This window comes from Mauremys mutica, chromosome 9 (genome assembly GCF_020497125.1).
Source record: "Mauremys mutica isolate MM-2020 ecotype Southern chromosome 9, ASM2049712v1, whole genome shotgun sequence".
Taxonomy (NCBI): domain Eukaryota; kingdom Metazoa; phylum Chordata; order Testudines; family Geoemydidae; genus Mauremys; species Mauremys mutica.
Window position 1 is genome coordinate 1,411,055 of NC_059080.1, and position 17,165 is coordinate 1,428,219.

A 17,165-nucleotide genomic window follows, 5' to 3' on the forward strand; every position below is an offset into this window, starting at 1 on the left:
TGTGCTATGAAATCTAATAACTGCACATCTACAAGCTCTACTGCCTTCACTGCCCTTTCAGACAGATATCTGACACATGGTGTAGATTTGTGGTGGTGCAATCCGAGTGATAAACTTGGGAGCCATGCAGTACATCTTAAAACAAATATGTGGGTCTTTTGAAGCCAAGTATTCGATAAATTGCACAGACTTGTGCAACTTATCACACACCTATTGCCTGCTCACTAATCCTTCTCTCCAGGATTTAGTGACACATGAAGCCAACTCCCCCAGCAGCTGTCATTCACAAAACATAATCAACTTGCCAGGGGAATGTTTCCTCCTTCCACCCCACATGTGGAATCCCCTCTTCTCTTCCCTCCCCCCCAATTACCACTAGCTGAGACAAGAAGAGGTGAGAGAGTTTTTTCCTCCACCCCTGCAGGGTGCTGATGCTGGTAAAAACTCACGAATACCCCCCCCACCAGCATGTAATCTGTTATCACATGTAATCTGATTCCGTGTGTGTGTGTGTGTGTGTGCGCGCACACAGAAAAAATACTCCATAGAGAAATATCACACCTACAAACTCCAAATTCCAAGAAACCCTCCCCAAGTTACCCACCCACATCCCCCGCTCCCTTACCTGACCCATGGCTCTGTTCATACGGCAAGTCTCCTGGGCTTAGATGTGTCCTTCTCTTGAGGGTGCAGGGATGCTTCTTTTCCTCTGACAGTTCTTCAAATCCTTGCAGGAGGGATGGGAAAGGAACCCGGTGGGAATGGAAAGCTATTCCTAGAGGGATAACAGTGAGCGCCTGTTAACTCCTATAGGAAACCCCCACAGACTTGAATAAAAATGGTAAACTTTCTATAGGTTTTTAAAATATCCTACACAATATAGTTAATAGAGAACTATTGGCAGTGAAAATGCAGTTTCTTCCCTATTCTGTGGACTAGACACTCCCCTCCCACGTTAACATCTATGTACTCCAATTGCACTGGGAACATTTATGAGAGCTTTGCCTGTATCTGGATATACAATACAAGAACTGTGCACGGAGCTCTCCTTTTTCAGCCAATGTGTTTTTTCAACCCACGACTAGCATTTTTCCAACAAAAATGCATTCATATTGAATTTGCACAAAAACTATCTATTTGAAATGTACAGTGCATTTTTTTAATTCTAATAACTCCTGCTTTGTTACCAAGAAAATAATTAGTAATCAGCAGAGGGAGTTTAATATTTTAATTCTCCAGCAGTTGTTCAAAATAGCTCTGTGCATGCCTGATACAATTCTTCAAAAAGAAGGATAGAAGAATAATGCAACATCATTGCAGAGTCTGGGAACAGAACAGTTGGTAGAAATTGATAGGTTTATTGTCATTTATTTAAACAAAATATGAAAAGCTAAAAACCTGTCAAAGAAGGAATTCTTAGTCCTGGCACAGAGAGCTTGACAGATGATGTAGCGTTAACAGTGGAGCTGGAGACTCAAACATAAGTTAAGAGAACAGTTTATGAACCCCCTATATTAGGTATGAGGTGGGATATTTTAGAAGCCTTAAAAATGAGTTTGGTCTGTGTAAATGTGGGTTTGTTTATGAAGTGTTTCTGCACAACTATTTTGAACTACCCAATGGCTGTCACTCTGAACTCTACCTCATTGGTCCACTCATTCTTCTGCGGGCTGCAGATATTGTTTAATTCTTCCACTACCCCCATAGAAAAGAGAGGGGTTCAGTCTTCCTTAGTTGCAAAGACAGGTCCAGTCAAATGAGCCTGATTCTGATCTCACTGCCTCTGGCTTGTTGGCACATGTATCCACTGAAGGCAAAGGTGTTGTCGCTCCTGCTATACGCTGAGCGAGGTCAGAGTCAGGCCAGTGTTATAGGATCTGAATTGGCTGCACTGCCGCCAAAAAGCTCACATCTCCATTCTGCTCACATGGCCTCCACATACAGCTGCTCCTTGCTGCCAGAGGTTCTGTCCCTGCTCCTGTTTTCAGTGTGCTGGGCTTTCCTGGACAGCATTGCACCTGGGCTTAGTTCACAGCAGCCTCACATCAATCTGAAATAGCTGCTGCAATCAGTGTAAAACCAGCCTGAGGTCAGAGTCATGCCCACTGCGTGCCGGGAACTAGGGTCAGCCTTGCCTGCACCTCTCCCCGGCAGGCGAGCTGTAGGGAAAAGCTGCGTGCCGAGGGCATGGAGAGGGTCTGGCACACCAGTGGGGGTAGCTGAGATCAGAATCTGGCCTGTATGTAAATCTAGGTAGGGAGGCTCAGGCCAGGAACCCTGGCTCCCCCCCTGAGCTCAGCGGTGCTTTGGGAAGCTCAGCGTGATACAGATCCAAACGTTACAGCTTGCCTATGCCCCAGCCACAGCCCCAGCCTGAGTCCCCCTCTCCTGCCCATGGCAGCAGTTCAGACTCACACCCAGCACTGACCCTTGCGGCTCCACACGTGAGGTTTCTAACCGGTGAGACTGCCACTCGTCTCCCCCCAGTGGGGGCTGGGAAGTGAGCTTGGACCTGCCAGGACTTTGAGAGGGGAAGGTGGGTAGGAAGGCGTCCCAGGCAGTAGGGCTCAGGGGGTGGATTCTGGGGTCCCCTCTCTGGCTACGGTGGGGCAAGTCCAGCTTCTGAGCCCCTACAGCGGTGTCCTCCCATGAGGCCAGGAGTGGTCTGCATCCAAATGGCCAGCAGCAGCATTTCCTTCTGAAGCCTGGTCTCCTTGCTGCGAGCGATCACAGCTGCTGCAGAGGCCTGGAAACACAATGGGACTGATAAGGCCTGATTTAGAGGAGGGATTTACTCACCATCCCCTGAGTAACTGGCCTAAAGATTCCTGTTTGCTTAAAAATAAATACTCATATCATGCAAATAGCCCACACTCAGCCCACTGGACTGCTGCAGTGTAGCTTTCTCAGATATCCGTCTCAACGGTGTATTGTTCAACTCCTTGCAAAGATACTAGCCAGCCATAGCAGAACGTGGTCTGCACCCAGCCCTCACACTCCACCGAGCCCTGCTCAGACTCCCGCTTTCCAGCTGTGGGCAACCGTGTCATTTTACAAGGGCCCCGGAAGAGTCAGTCTCACTTCCCAGAGATCTCCCTAGGCTAACCTCACCAGTCTGGTCTGGTTTGTCTCCTTCTCCTCCCCTCCCGCACCATTGCCTTCCTGTGCCTTTTTGATCAGTCCTCAGCTGCTGGGCTAATTAATCCTTGAGCTCACCCAGCCTGCTATCCTGATGAGCTACTTGCATTTCATTTCCCAATCAGATCTCTCTGGGGGAGCCAATTAGCCACCTGTTAATGCTCAGCACTCTGTGCCACCACCTGATTCCAAAACTACATTTCCCAGAACACCCTGTTCCCAGCTAGACAAGCTCCAACCCTTTCAGGAGCTGATAGCACAAGCTGGTCTCTTAAGGCATCAGCAGTCCCGCTTCTGATCTCAGTGGTCCGGTAACACATGCCATCATGTTCGCCAGCAGCCCCAAAAGGTACCATTTTAATAATCAGTGTGTAGTCAGAGTCACTCCTTTTTAACAGAATGGTTTCCTAAGGTGTTTATTTTTCTTAGGGAGCTTGTTGAATAACCCACTTGATGTCCAAGTGTGCATGGAAGTGGAAGTTTCTTTAAACAGCACCTCCCTCATTGAGATCTCTTGTTCTGTATCACTGTGCTGATACTCTTTTGAAGCTGCTGCTTTTGCATCTGCAAGAGGAAATGGGAATAATAAATAAAACGCAGGAGGGGTTTTTAGCATGGTCACTTGCTGAGTTGGTCTCAGTGTGAGGGGTTTTTAGTCTGTTTGCTACAGCACAGCCTGTTCCAAAGTTTTCTCCTTCAGAGTGTCCCAGCAATGTTCTTTGTGTCTTTAACTAAACATTCCTCTGTAATATTTTATTCAAAGTAAAAACAAGTCACTTATAAACAGACCTGTACGGAGTAACGGAGCTAATCAGCCAACTTGGAATGTGTCACATGGGGCTGGACACAGATTGATTTTTCTGCTGCATAAGCTTAGTTGTGATGAAAACCAGTTCAAGGAAAATATAGTGGTTTGTGACTTGGTTTTATTTAAACAAACAAAAAATGCTCTTTGGCTATTTCTTTAAAGCTCTTCACAGAATTATTGAATCAGGTCATGTTCTTATAATATAGAAAAATAGAACGTTTTATATTTGATTAACTCTGCCCATTTTGCCTAACTAGTAATGAAGAAATCTGGTGTTGTACAGGGAGCCATACCCTGGTAAATGCAGTTTGCATGCACAGGGGTCAAAAAAGTACATGGGTGACCAGCTCCCCATTTTTTAGGATACTTTGATTGAACCACAGGGTGTATGAGAGACATTCCTGCTTACATGTAGCAGGATTTTGGCAACCATAACCCTGGGAACGGGAATAAAGCAGTGCTATGCTCTTCTTGTTTAGAAAGGTGTATTAGGAAGAAGAAACTGTCTTGGGTTGTCTAAAGGATTTAAAATAACAAACCTCTCCTAGGTTCCATTGTTTGAAATCTCAGTTACATAAAAATGCTGTGATGGGGATGGCTCACAAGGGGTTTGAACATTTTCAAATTCATACTTTTTCTGAAAGAAAATTGGTGGAAACTTTCACAAATATCACATTTCTTTCCCCCTCCATCTTCCTTTCTAGTTTCAGCCGTTCTAGTGAGCCTAATGCATCCCCACATTGTTAACAAGTGTCTTTGCTTGTTATAGCCTCTCTAAAAAGCTATACACTGGACGAACACAGGAGGGAATGGAGGTTGTTCATATCTGTATGTATAAATATCCCCTGTCTGTGTGTTCCATTCTATGCATCCGAAGAAGTGAGCTGCAGCTCACGAAAGCTCATGCTAAAATAAATTTGTTAGTCTTTAAGGTGCCACAAGTACTCCTGTTCTTTTTGCAAAATGTTACAGTTGTTCTTTCAAAAGTTTACAATTGACTTAATCCAGCTTTGAAACTTTACTATGCAGAAGAAAAACACTGCTCTCCCTTTGTTTTGTTTTTCTAGTAGTTTACTTTCAACACAGCACTGTACTTATTTGTGTTTTTTCCTTTTTTTGTCGCTGCTGCTGCCTGATTTCATACTTCCGGTTCCAAATGAGGTGTGCGGTTGACTGGTCAGTTCGTAACAGGTGTTTGTAACTCTGAGGTTCTACTGTATTCTAATGAATATCACTCTTGAAGACTCAGCCAATACCTGCAAGAGTATAGACCAGTTATGCCAAAAATCATGAAAAATTTCAAAGCTTCGGAAAGCCCCATGGGAATCTTTCTCAAAGGATTTTACCTTCCAAGAGCTGGTACTTATAGGGTGACCAAACAGCAAGGGTGAAAAATCGGGACGGGGTTGGAGGGTAATAGGAGCCTATATAAGAAAAAGACCCCAAAATCGGGACATCTGGTCACCCTAGGCACTTACCAGTTCCCATGCTTCTCTCACTGATTGTCTCCTGGCTCTCAAAGCTCCCAGCTTTCATCAACAATTTATCCCTTGTGCTGTGCTCTCTCTCTACAAATCTGCATCTTATTGAACCTGACCATGTGGGCGGAGAGTTGAGTACATTGAATTTAATATCAAAATTGACATTTCAAATTTAATTTAAAAAATCTCTGGGCCAGGTGCTGAGATGATATAACCTGGTGACATACGTGGAAGTCAATAGAGTTTAGGGGCGGCTCTAGCAATTTCGCCGCCCCAAGCACGGTGGCACGCTGCGGGGGGCGCTCTGGCGGTCGCCGGTCCTGCGGCTCCGGTGGACCTCCCGCCGACATGCCTGCGGAGGGTCCGCTGGTCCCACGGCTCCGGTGGAGCATCCGCAGGCACGTCTGCGGGAGGTCCACCGCAGCCGCCTGCTGCCCTCCTGGCAACAGGCAGAGCGCCCCCCGCGGCATGCCGCCCCAAGCACGCGCTTGGCACGCTGGGGTCTGGAGCCGGCCCTGATAGAGTTTAACTGATTTACACCAAGTGAGGATGGCCCCATCATCTTAATTTGCATGAAATTGCTGTGGGATTTCCATTCTACTCCCAAGAGTGCTGCAGATACCAGAGAGCTTGCAGAAGAGTGCACCAAGCCTGAGTCCTGATCACTGACCTTTCTAAAGCACCGCATAAACAAAGGCTATGCAAACCATATACTCTAGGTGAATGTCTTTACCTCCTACTAGAGTGCAGCTGCCTCTGCATTCACCCCAGCAGCTGTTCAGCAGTGTTTGATGGATCAGACGCTGTCCACAAGTGAGCTGGATGAGCTTGAGAGTGCAGGGCTAGGAACAGTGTAAAGCTGTGACCAATGCTTCTCAACACAGCAGATCCTTTGCCAGAATCTCTCCAATTGCCCACAGAATCCCTGTTTTCAGTACAGCTTCTCCTCTGTATTGACAAGGCCGGTTTATGGGCTAGCATGCAGAAAAGCTTTGTGCTTTAGCAGAAATCCCTAAAAACCAAACTGCAATAAACAGTCGATTTGGCTGTACAAAACCCTGTTATTAAACTATCCTGGGAAAGATCACAATCAAAGAAGCCGGTACAGTAACAATCTGCAGCACTAATCAACCTGTATTACAGCGAGTATCATCTCTGTATAGGTTTGTAACCTTCTCTGTTCCGGTGTGACATTAGCCTATTATTGTACCAGCTAATCACTTCCACTTGATAGGAACTATGCAATTTATGCAAAACAATCTGTTAGAGTTAATGAGCACTCACTTAGCCCCCTTTTAGCAGAATGAAGCATGGCTCCACTAAGTATTGTATGTAAATGTGGTGAGAATGACCAATGAGACTCTTCCCAGGAGGTCAGGCAGAGAGGAAACCGTAGCTGGAACCTGATTAAGCTACAACTTGGCCCCTGTGTATTGCTGCCTTTTTCATTGAGCCTGTAATTATGTTAATTCCTCTTGGCTCATTTAGGAGCAGGTCATACTTCAGCGTTTCAACAGCTAGTTCCTGCAGCAGCCGCTCCTTTTGCCTATCTCCTTGTTAGCAATTCTTTACTCATTCAGTTTGGGAAGTCAGTGTTTTCAAGGACTTCAGAGGAAGAAAATATCAGGCTTGTATGGTCCCGACAAACTCATCTTTTAATTGTGACACAGTGCGAATGAGTGGTTCCTATAACACACCAATAGTGTTGTGGAGATACAGTGATTGACCACTGGGGGGCTACAGTCCATTATAATGAGCCCAGGGAAGAAAGCAACATTACCCTCAACAATTGCTCCTAGTCTAAGATGAAATACCATGTAAATGTTTGCATTATGTTTCTACTTCCCTGATTTAGTGTCACAGGGGTGCCTTTATTTTTAGTTTCTGATTTTTGTAAAACAGCTGTCCACCCCCATCTATGAACAATACATACCAGCTATAACAATCAGCCATTATTTGTGATGGTGGCTCAGGTGACACTGAGATCCCTGGAATCAGATAGTAGGGATGATATGGTCTGGAGTCTCAAATTATTTTAGATTTAGCTGAGTTACAACTTCTTACTTTATTCTTGCACTATACACTGTTAGACTGGAGGGTGTCAGAGGTTGCCATCAATCACAGACTTAGCTGAAGTGGACTGGTATACGGAGCACGCGTCATTCAGGCTAAATGGGGGAGCGATTAAATGCCCTTTTGTGTGGTGGTGGCTGAGACAGCGGAGGCCACATTCATAGAATCATAGAATTTCAGGGTTGGCAGGGACCTCAGGAGGTATCTAGTCCAACCCCCTGCTCAAAGCAGGACCAATCCCCAACAATTCCCCAAGGCACAGGCCAGCATAGCAGAGCCTGAGCAGGAGCTGGGTCATGTGGGCTGAGGGATTTCCCTGGGGACTGACTGCAGATGCAGGATCTGGGGCTTTGCTTGGTTGGAGCTGTGTGTCACACAAGGGCGCCAATTAGGTAGGGGGGGAGCCTCTCTTTCCCCCCCCTTCAGTTTCATACAGGAGGGGCGCTTCCAGCCGGAGCGCTGAACTGCTCAGCATTAGTGTGGAATGTGAGTTCTGCAGAGGAGAGGTGCTTCTCTCAGCTTGTGTCCTTGGGGCCCGGGAGTCAGTGTTTTGTTTACAAACAGAGGCAGGGTGATTAAGATCAGAAAAGGCTGGTAATTTAATTAAGGATCTGGAAGTCGTTAGATGAACCTGTAAAACAGCAAAGAGTCCTGTGGCACCTTATAGACTAACAGACGCATTGGAGCATGAGCTTTCGTGGGTGAATACCCACTTCGTCGGATGCACCCACGAAAGCTCATGCTCCAATACGTCTGTTAGTCTATAAGGTGCCACAGGACTCTTAGTCTGGATCTGTAAAAGCAGCAAACACGGCTCCCCCTCTGATACTGTAAAACAGGAATCCCTGGGGGGGATGGTTGAAGAGCGAATGCAGGGGACTCAGAAGAAATACAGCCAAGGTTATATTCAGAAGAGAGGAAGATGTGAGGGGCATAAGTGAAAATAAGGGGCCAAAACCCAGGGAAGGGATAGCAGTGGCATAGAGAGGTTCTCACGCTACCTCTGGTACTTACGTGGGCCCATCATTGTATTATCTGAGCCCCTCACATCCCAGCCCCTCGGCGAGGCAGAGCAGGGCTGTTATCCCCTGGTACAGGTGGGGCACTGAGAGACCAGCGGCCAGATTTCCAAAGGCACCTAGGCACCTAGAAGGTTTGGTGCTTTGTAAACCCCAGTAGGTGCCTAGCTGTGTCTTTGGGTGCCTAAAAACCTTTGAAACTCTGTCTCTAAGGCCCGGGCCTGAGCTCAGACGGGAAGTCGGGGTGGGGAGGGGAGTAGGTCCCTCAGGGCTAGCTCCCTCTCCGCTGGACCAGCCTCTTTCTCTCTGCTGCATGCTGCAAAATAGAGGCCTCTGATAGATGGGAGCAAAACCAAGGCAGCCAGTCCTCTGAGACTCCAGCAAACAGTCCCAGGACATTGGGGTGGAGGTCATGTCTGACAGACGTCAGGAAGGCTGGAGAATGAGAGTCAGAGGAGAGGAGATCATGTAACCCCCAAGGGGTGGCAGGTTCTGCCCCAGGCTGGGTTGCAGAGCAATGGCTGCTGTGCAGTTTTACATTTTAACTGAAAACCACTTTGTTCAGTCATTGTTTGCTCTGAGCTTGAGAAAAGGAAGGAATGAGAAAGTGTCGCCTGAGTATCAGATGTGTTCAGCTGTATCCAGGCCAATTCCAGAACACAGAAAAGAAACTGCATCCACAGAGTCCATAAAGTCGACCATTATTGTCATGATTTGTGTTATTCACTGGGCACCATCTGTGATGTTTATATCTGAGTAGAGGCACTGATGGCAATAGATGTTTTACTGGATTAAGGACTAGAAGATTTGACGCTCCAACCTTCTTTCTAAAGGAAGAGCTGCCCAGAGCTCCTGTGCCTGTTTATTTTCCTGTCCTGCCTGCAGTTGCCCTGATGTACCTCAGAAGTCTCAATTTTTTCCCCAACTTTAAAATGTTGAATTTTCTTGGTGTTTGATTTAAAATATTCTGCTCTGAGAACTGCAACTCAATCACTGTAGTGTTGTGTTTAAGAGCCTTCTGGAAAGTAACTAGCCTTTTAAACAGAAGTAAAAGCAGTGCTGCCAATTCTCACAATTTTGTCGTGTGTCTCATGATAAGTGTTTTCCTTAAAGCCCCAGCTCCTGGAGTCAAGGGGATACGTGATGATTTCAGCCTTCGTTCTTAAAGAAAAATGACGTTTCTAGCCCTCGTGGCTGTGGAGAAAGCTTCAAAATGTGACCCTAGTGCACCCCAAAGGCTCAAAAAGCAGAATGTAAATAAAAAGAATACTAAAATCTATTATTTTTACATAATCTCATGAGTTTAGAGCCAATCTCACGATTTTTGGTGAGCCTGATCCATGATTTTTGGCAATACTGTGAAAGTGACTTGAAAGTGTTGCTTTCACTCCTGTTTAAGGTCAGTTTCTAGTCTGTTGTTTGTAATGGGGTAACATCCCTAGAGCCCCAGGCAGGTGCATTATAAATAAACTCACAGGGCCTTGTCCTAGTAGTATGTCCCCAAACGTTAAACGATTTATTCCAAGCTTGACAAACGGCAGAGAAGTGACAGAAAGTCATCTAGATTTTTCTATAGTTGTTTCAATGATTGTATTCAGAGTTAGTAACAAAGTAAGAATATACGTACATTTTTTTAAACCTAACCAGTGTCCCTTAAGTGAATTGACACAAGATGCCAGAACAAGTATTAGAATAGGTGGGTCTAATATTTATTTAATTTTCTTTCTTTATATAGGAATTAGAAATTATTATCTGACAGGTGCACTGTATCTAAGTTGTTATCTGCAAAAAACCAAGAAGTTTTCAGGTGCCCAAGTAGCCTTTGGAATTATGGTTAAAGTCCCGCCCCCCAAATCTGAGATGGCAGCCATGGTGTCAGAACCAGAAAATGAGGAGAGAGCCATGTGAGCATGGCCCGGAGAGGGATCAGAGACCGAACGCAGGGCTAGCCAGAAAGGGCAGCCTTGGAAATTGTGAGCAAGGAAACTGCCTGAGATTGTTCCTACTGTGTTCAGGGTACCAGAACTTTGTGGGCATTTTAAATAAAGAAGATTGTACCAAAGAAATACCTGACTTATATCCTCAGTATCTCCAGCCTGGCAAGACCCCAAGCGCTGGCTAATCACTTGGGCTACAGGGCAACAAGGTATTCAGGAATCTTGAGACTGTAAACCGAGAGTTACTTCTCACATGCAGCAGGCCTTCTTCTCCAAGCAGCCTCCATCCATGCTGAATGATGGCCTCAGGGCGAGTCAGAAAATACAGATTTTAACAGGGGCCGTGGGGAAAAACTCTGCCATGTTACTGATGAAGCCCTGGATCTTGCCTAGATGTAAATGACAAATGCATTTGGTCTGTGTCATTTTTTAGCTTCAAATGAAATCACTGGAGTATGAGGACTGGATTTAATTTCAGTTATGCTGGTATTAATCTAAACCTACGATCCATTGACTTCATGGAATCTTACTGTAGACGTCTGTCCCATTCTGGCCACTACAAAACAGTAACCTCCAGACAGAGCTATGTAGGAGAATGTTATTCCCTGATAACCAGAAACTTCTATGGTTAAACTCTGCACCATTCACTTTTTTTATCATCATCTTAATAAAATGTTTAAATATGATACTGGGACGGACCTGCTCTTGGGGTGCCATTCTAGATGCAGGGCACTGGCGCGTTGCTCTAGGTTTGCACAGGTGTAACTGAGTTCAGAATGCAGCCCCTGGATCTCAACGCTGTACCCTCCGTTATGTGGATGTAATGAGGGGCAGACTTTGGTTTCGTTATTGTGGGTACGCTGCAGACACACACACGTGCTGAGTTAGTGCAAAAGTAACCCAGGACTCACCAATGCGTGTTTTTAATGGCATTAATACAATGATGATTTCTGCATTGTGCATCTCACTTCAAACAACCTGAAACTGTGGAATGTGATAACTGAGCTGTACATCAGGACGCTCATTTTGGATGCTCTGAGTGAATTTCCATATCCTGGCATTCTGTTTCTGTAAGGGTTCTGTTTAGCTTGGGAGCTTTACTCAGACTCTCAGGTTGATTTTCACCACTAAGTTGGTAGGAGAATGACAGCTGTATCAAGCAGATTTCTTGGATACAACGAACTAACTTTTAAAACAATAAGAAAATACATTCACCTTTTATTTGACTGATTTTTTTTCTGTGTTTTAAGCGAGACAAGAAAATAAGTCACAAGTTCAGAACCAGTATTTAAAGGTGCAGAAGTGAGATCAGAATTTTAAATTTTGTTTTCGTCTAAATCAGTGGTTCTCAACCTATTTACCATTGTGGGCTGCATCCAATACTACCTGTATGGCCCTGAGGATGTCACATGGGCTGCAGCTCTGTGCTGATTGGGCCACAAGCGGCCTGCAGGCCGCAGGTTGAGAACCACTGCTCTAAATTGTCAAAGACTAGCATAGGACTGGGCCACTAGTCTCTCAGGTTCAGGCATTCCTGTCCGCCTTGAAATTATTCACCTGCTCCAGAAATCTCTCACTCAGTGACACGTTTAAATAACACCAGCTAAACTCTGCTTTGGGGTGAGGCTGGCTACAAATTACATGTCCCAGGCTTGGGTCTGAATTTAGGGCAGTTCATTTAAAAATGCCATGTTTGTCAACAAATGAGAGTGCCAAAAAGCTAAGGAAAAATAACAATAAAAGACCCCCCTTGTCTTTTCAGTGTGTACAACCGAATTATCCATAGAAAGAATTTGAGTGAATTAATGAGGTGACAAGACAAGTCTTTTTGTCTCTCATTTTCTTCTGTTGCCTGTGCCCAGCTGATGGTGTTGGGGCCAGTTGACCAGATGGTGCTAGATTCGTGACTGCCCCTTCTGAGTCAGTACCTGGCACTGGAGAATATTTTGCTCCTGGAGCGGCCGTCTTTCAAATGAGACATCATACTACAATTTTGTGGCTGTTCTTGCAGCAGTAGTTGCAAGAGTAAGATACCAGGATGGGAAGGTGGGAGTCAGCACAACACTTTTGCAAAGGGCTCTGTATGGAAAGTGTGAGAACCTCTGGGCTAAGGTCTCTTCCGTGGCTGCCAGATGTGTCTGCCCATCGGCTGCCCTAGCTGGTCCGGTGAGTTTGGGTGGTTTGGACCCACTCCACATGCTCTCCTGCTTGACTGGCTGCTTTCAACCTCCAGGTTATGCTCCACAATGCTGCTCCCTGTAACGATAATCTCCATGGAAACTGCAATCCAGGGAGCAGCAGAGCATAGTCTCAACAGCCGGGAATTCAGAGCAGGTACCTGGCAGCACTAGCGAGGGGAGACACCACACTCGGCTGGGTGGAGCGCGAGGCTTTGGACAAGGTGTATCTGGGTCAGGTTCTTCCTGTGCGGTTACACCTCTACCACACTCCACCCTGAAGCAGTTACATCTCTGCAGCCATCTCTGCCTCTTGTAAGCAAGCGCTCCAAGGCCATTCAGGATCCAGTGGTCTGGACTTGGAGAAGATTATTTTTCTCTCCGCTCTGATTATCCTCTTTAAAACAACATGAGCCCCACTAAATCCCTTCTGAAACACCGAGTGTGTGTGTTCGTTATAGAGCTTAGCCCTGTAAACACGACTGTATTTATCAGTAGGTACCTGACTTCGCATTTCGGTAATTGAATAGTTACGTTGGATAAAAGTGGTTAGCGCAGAAGTTACTGCCCCAGGACCACAGTCACTCGGCTGCTTTCATTCTGGTGTTTTTCCTGAAGTTGGTACCTTTGTCTTAGATATACGATTTCTTTTACTTTTGGGCTGTCCCTCAAACAATTGACAATTACTAAACTGCACCAAAGTGCTCTGCATTCAGAGAAAACCTGCTCTGGAACTGTTATTACTGACAAATTATCTGGCTGTTCCACCTGCCCATTTGAGTTTTTTTGTTTGTATTCGCTCATGTGACAGACTAAGTGTTAAAAGAGGCTGAGCATGCTGTCAGTTAAAAATGGCTCACCAGAAATATTTGGGATTTGTTGCACTCAGTGAGGGGAAGCCTGATAAAGTCGTTGACTAGCCTATTTCATGGGCTTTTTGTCTTGATCTTATTTTATTATTAGTAGTAGTATTTTATTATCACTACTGCCAGGAAGACAAGGGTCTTCATCAAGATGTGAGGGAATATTGGTGAAGCGAGAAAGTGACTAGTATGCCTGCAGAACATGGACTACACCTTCTGGCATCTTTGGTGTATGCTGGTTTCACCATGACCTGGGATTCAATGTCTAAAGAGCATATTTGAGTTACTGTAAATCATGATGAAGAGTTGAATTTTTGATCTTTCAGAATGTAACTCCACGTCGCTTGGGTACTGGATGACTATAAAGACTTCACTGGTGAAATGGCTGCCATTGCTCCATTGATTCCTCCAACCTGCAAACTCAATTACCAACTTTTGCTCCAAATACTTGCTCTGTGCCTAACTTTACCCGAAGTAAAATACATTGTGCCAAGGTGGATAAGGTTATATCTTTTATTGGCCAACTTCTGTGGGTACACAGTGGAGCCTAGTGGCTGAAACATGTTCAGGATTAGAGTGTTCTTGAGTAAGGCTATGCTCAACCACCCTTCCAGAGGACATGCCTCTATGCTGCTGGTGGGTTCTGCTCGATAGCAATCTGAAGCAGAGCGGACCGACGCATGTTCATTTTCATTATTTGAGTCAGATGCCACCAGCAGAACATTGATTTTCTTTTTTGGTGGTTTGGGTTCTATCGTTTCTGCATTGGAGTGTTGCTCTTTTAAGACTTCTGAGAGCATGCTCCACACCTCGTCCCTCTCAGCTTTTGGAAGGCACTTCAGATTCTTAAACCTTGGGTCGAGTGCTGTAGCTGTCTTTAGAAATCTCACATTGGTACCTTCTTTGTGTTTTGTCAAATCTGCAGTGAAAGTGTTCTTAAAACTAACATGTGCTGGGTCATCATCTGAGACTGCTTTAACATGAAATATATGTCAGAATGTGTGTAAAACAGAGTAGCAGACATACTATTCTCTCCTAAGGAGTTCAGTCACAAATTTAATTAACACACTTTTTTTTAACGAGCATCATCAGCATGGAAGGCATGTCCTCTGGAACGACGGCCAAAGCATGAAAAGGCATATGAATCTTTAGCACGTCTGGCATGTAAATATCTTGCGATACTGGCTACAACAGTGCCATGCAAATGCCTGTTCTCACTTTCAGGTGATGTAATTAAGAAGTGGGCAGCATTATCTCCCATAAATGTAAACAAATTTGTTTCTCTTTGCAATTGACTGAACAAGAAGTAGGACTGAGTGGACTTGTAGGCTCCAAAGTTTTACATTGTTTTGTTTTTGAGTGCAGTTATGTAACAAAAACATCTATATTTTTAAGTTGCACTTTCATGATAAAGAGATTGCACTACAGTACTTGTATGAGGTGAATTGAAAAATAGTTTCTTTTGTTTACAAATATTTGCACTATAAAAATGATAATCAAATATAAAGTGAGCACTGTACACTTTGTACTCTGTGTTGTAATTTAAATCAATACATTTGAAAATGTAGAAAAACATCCAAAATATGTAATACATTTAAATTAGTATTCTATTTAATAGTGTGATTAATTGCGATTAATTTTTTGAGCTAATCGTGTGAGTTAACTGTGATTAATTGACAGCCCCAGTAAATTGCTAAACATGCTGACTTGTCTGGGCAGTTAGGTTGCAAATTAAAGACAAAAAGAAACTGACTAGAATGAAGAGGATGATCCTAGCAAACAACTGATTGTTTTCGGTGGCTGCAGAAAGAGAGGGGGGAGTATCTGTTCTAAACTGCACTTGAATTTAATCTAAAACCGAGAGCTTGATGGTGGATTGTAATGGTGGAAAATTCAATCTGCACAAGGTTAGCAGATGCGTTTCTAAGCCTCTGGAATCTAGTGGGTCGGACGCTGCTCTGTGAAATGTTGAAGTGCTGATTCCCATTAGCTGCAGTAATGCCAGGGAAGGCAGAGGTAATGAACTGTGGAATTGCCTTCTGCTCAGTTTCTAACCAGCTTTTTGTTTAATTCAACAGGTATTTGTACTTGTTAATGTAAATGGGGGGAGAGATTTGAAGGCAGAATTTAACATTTGGAATGGTTTGCAGATATTGTAAACTAGCCACATCTTGTAATCGTGACTTAATGGGAAAACCACGGAAGGTTCTTTATTTAAAAAAAAACACAACAAAACCAAAAAACACTGCAGATTTTGCTTTCTCTGTACCAGCCAATAACCTGACTCTTGTGCCGGTTTAAATAGTCAGACCTTTAATGAATACCAACATGATACAGTACTCTGCCCCTCTCCTTCCAGGAATAGATGCTTGAGGAGAACATTTTAGGTCAGCGGTGGCATCCTTGCTTTACCAGCTAGTCACATCTATGTATCTTTTGGAAGCTGTGTACAAATTACTAGAAATTTTTTATCTTTGCTGCAGATCTAAAACAAAGTGAAACAATAAATCAAGTAGATAGGTTTACCATTTGCTTGGGCAAAACCGCATGTTGTATGCATTTGTTTCTGATGACTTTCCCACCCACGGCATTGCCTCAGACAGGCACTTGACTCGTAGCCTGGGTTTGGTTAGCCCTGTAAAGCACAAAAACGTATTTCCTTCAGCATCCCAGCTAGGAAAGGGATGCCACACTTCCCTCTGAGTCCACCAAAAGTTTTGGGCCTTCTAGATAACCCCCAGGTATTTCCTTCAAGTCCACGGATATTTAAACTGATGCTGGTCTTTGAGGTCTGAATGAGGTATGTCCTGTAGAAATGTGCTCAGGGAGAGAGTACATTAAACACCTGTAATTGATAATACAGTAGTTGTACAGGCACAAAGAGATTCCCCATATTTTAGATGATGCAAAAACCTTCTGAACTTGCTGCCTGCATGCATTACTGGATACTATTGACTATGCATATGGAGATAACATGATCCAGTGGTTAATAGCACATATGCTAGAATTTATTGAACATAAATTGTCAACATGGTCCAGCCATGGACACTAGTTACTGGAGCTTCCACCTTTTGATGCCATGTTATACAAAGAACTAAACGACAAGTCAACAGTTGGCGTGAGTTGCATTCCTTAACTGACCAATGAATTGGCTTGAATACTGGAGACTGAAGCAGTTGATGTTGGGGCAAGGTGCCCAGGGGCCATCGCCAAGAGCACAGAGTAGAATAGTAAGCTAGAGGGAGGGAAATTCATTCAGATAAATTATTTGTACTGCAGTAGTGTCCAGGGCCCTAACCAGGCCCCCTGACACCAGGCACAGTACAAATCCATAACAAAGACAGTCACTGACCCAAATAGCTTGTGATCAGGTGGAGAATGTTGTTGGGAGAGTAGGACGAGGTTACTTAGGAGAAGAATGGCTGAGAGGGGATTGGATTGTGCTCTCATTACGTCCAGGATAAATACTAGGGAGGAAGAAGAGCTACGTCTGCTACAGGACAATGTTGGCACAAGAAGAAATGGATATAAACTTGACAGGAATAAATTTAGGCTGGAAATCAAAAGAAGGTTTCTAACCATCAGAGGAATGAGGTTCTGGAACAGCCTCACAGTAGGAGCAGTTGGGGCAAACAACCTAGCTAGTCTGAGGGTGCAGCTGAAGACATC

The 17,165-nt window shown here is 44.6% G+C and overlaps 1 protein-coding gene across 4 annotated transcripts in view; it reads left to right on the top strand.

The window, feature by feature from the left end:
* Positions 1–3,369: 3,369 nt before the first annotated feature.
* The window catches only part of HTR2C (5-hydroxytryptamine receptor 2C), a 594,342-nt gene continuing 580,546 nt past the window's right edge, over positions 3,370–17,165 (top strand). For 3 of the 4 annotated variants that reach the window (XM_045029297.1, XM_045029303.1, XM_045029300.1), the window contains exon 1: positions 3,377–3,487. The gene's annotated coding sequence lies outside the window, so the exon portion shown is untranslated. Of the gene's footprint in view, positions 3,488–13,822; positions 14,000–17,165 lie in introns of all 4 variants that reach the window. The other variant, XM_045029298.1, reaches the window with a different exon arrangement.